Here is a 2,932-nt window from a genome sequence, read left to right as displayed (position 1 = left end):
TAAACCTTAATGTAGGTAGGAAGATAATATACTTATATATATATATATATATATATATACATATATATATACACACACATGTATCATCATCATCTCCTATGCTTATTAACGCAAAGGGCCTCTGCTAGATTTCACCAGTCGTTTCTATCTTGAGCTTTTAAATCACTACTTCCCCATTCATCATCTACTTCACGTTTCATAGCTCTCAACTATGTAGGGCTGGGTCTTCCAACTCTTCTAGTGCTTTGAGGACCCCAGTTAAACGTTTGGTGAACCAATCGTTCTTGAGGAGTGCGAAGAGCATGTCCATACCATCTCCATCTATCTACCTCTCATCATGATCTCATCTACATGTGCCACTTCAGTAATCTCTCTTATAGTTTCCTTTCTAATCCTGTCCTTCCATTTAACTCCCAATATTCTTCTGAGGTCTGTTATCGAATCTACTAAATCTTTTGGAAATTGTTTCATTGTCATACTATGACTCATGTCCGTACAGTAACACTGATCTCAATAAACTGATATATAGCCTGATTTTTTATATGTAATTTCAGGCAATTTGATTTCCAAATTTTATGTAACCTATCCACTTTTTTATTGTCTTTTTTTTTCAATCTTACATTAAACACTAATCTTAAACTCCCTTGTATTCGATATCATAAAGACTAGATACGTAAATGATTCTACCTTAATAATCCTTTCTCCTTCCAATGATATTTTATCTTGCATTGCATATTCCGTTCTCATCATCTCTGTCTTTCTTCTATTTATCCTAAGTCCAACCTCATGTGATATTTCATGCATTTTGGTAAGTAAGCATTGCAAATCCTGTGTCATTTGCTAATAAGGACGGCATCATCAGCATACTGTAGGTCTACTAATTTCCTATTACCAATCAAGTCTAATTCTTCTCCACCATCTCCAACTGTTCTACGCATTACAAATTCCCTGAGGAGGATAAACAACATAGGTAACAACATATTCCTTTGGAGTACTCCACTGTTTACTGGAAATTCATTTGATAGGACTCCACTAACATTAAATTTGCACTTACTATGCTCATGAACAGACTTAATTGAATTTACAAATTTAAGAGAAACTCCATAATAACGCAGGACTCTCCACAAAATTGGATGGTGCACACTATCAAAGGCTTTTTCACAATCCACAAAAGTGGATTTCTATATTCTATGCATTGCTGTACATGTTATAACTGACGTAAGTGTGATGCCTCTGTAATTATTGTATTCAGCCAGGTCTCCCTTTTTGCCATTTTTACCAACACTCCTATCTTCCTTCATCAGGTTTTGCCTCTTCATGCCAATTTCTACAAAATAATATTGTAAGTATACTGGAGCTCATTCCATTTTCAGCCAGTATCATCTCAGCAGTTATTCCATCGTAACTAGGGGTTTTCTATCTCCTGAGAATGGATTTGGTTATCAAGAATAAATTGAGAGAGAAGATCACAAAAAAAAAAAAAAAAAATAGAAAAAAATAAAGGGTGGATGGAAGCTTAGAACCTTAATAGTAAAACGTTGTTTTACCTGGAGGTAAATGAAGGTTAATGAGCCAATAGATTTAAGAATAAACGATGCGATGAAGAGGCATTGTTCAGTATAAGGGAAGACTTTTTTTGAAATTGGAGGAGAAAAATCCGTCGGACATGAATTTGGAAAGAACTTAAAGGTTCAGTGAAAAGCTGAAAATGCTATTGAGTATTATATGTAATTAAAATGCTTAGGAATGGAAAAACACGAGGTGAAGGAATTACAAAGGATCCCTTACAGTACACTATATTGATGATAGTCTAATTAAGTAGCTGACCAGAATTTATGAAGTCCGTTTGGTTAGGAGAAAGGTTCAATAGGAATGGTTGAGAGTATTAATCATTTAAATGTATAAAAATAAAACAGATAAAGGAGACTAAAAATCACAAGTATAAAACATTACTTGGTTTATTAGGTATGGTAGGATTCTGATTGGAAAACTAAGACAGGTGACTGGATGACTGATATGAGATGTATGATCTTAAGTTTACACAAGGAAAATGGGACATAGATCAAGTGCTTTCTTTGAATAAGGTATATTGTAATTTTCATGGTGAAGAAATACAGCAGCATTTGACATGCATTAGTCCAGAAAAAGCAGAGTATATGATGATAGAATTGATAAGGAGTTATTGTAGCCATTGTTAAGAATTTATAGTGATATAGGTTGTTGAGTGTGGTTAAAATCATTTTTCTTAACCGAAAAAGTGTTAAGGGTAATAGGCCTGGCTTGTATGTCCTCATAGTACCATATTCACTTCCTAAAGTTTAGTGACTTAGGACATGACTTAAATTCTTCCTCAGAGTTTTAATTGGTCCGAAAAAAGGAAATGCTATGTGACCATTGCTGTTTAACACCTTTTTTCAATGGAATGATGCAAGGGTTCAAAGGAAGGAGAGTTGATATGGATGTAAAATTTTGAGATGAGAAAAAAATAGTTGAGAATGGAATAGGGAATGATTCCTGATTGTAGATAATGTTGAACTGTTTAGTGGCTGTAAATCTTGCTGGCAGATAGATTTTAGAATATGGATCATCAAGAGCAAGATAACCATTATAAAAAAAGTTAGTAAATATTAAATGAATAATAGAGGAATGGAAGTTGGTGACTTATATTTGAATAGGCGCGGAATCTGATGACAAGCTGAATTGTCTGAGGATTCCAAAGTAGGGATGTCCTCCGTAAATGCCATTTCAGGTATCACATTTTAAGTAATATGTTCTCACTCTCAGTGTCATTATTGAACATGGCCTATTATCATAAAATGTTTCTATATATTTTTCGACTTTGTATACAGTTCTTGACTAGCTTTATCTTATAATCTTCCCCTTCTATCATAAGATCTTATCCCAGATTGCCTACATCAATATTTTCTGACTG

Source organism: Palaemon carinicauda, chromosome 1, assembly GCF_036898095.1.
Source record: "Palaemon carinicauda isolate YSFRI2023 chromosome 1, ASM3689809v2, whole genome shotgun sequence".
NCBI lineage: Eukaryota > Metazoa > Arthropoda > Malacostraca > Decapoda > Palaemonidae > Palaemon > Palaemon carinicauda.
The sequence above is the reverse complement of the archived record's forward strand: the minus strand, read 5'-3'. Positions refer to the sequence as shown.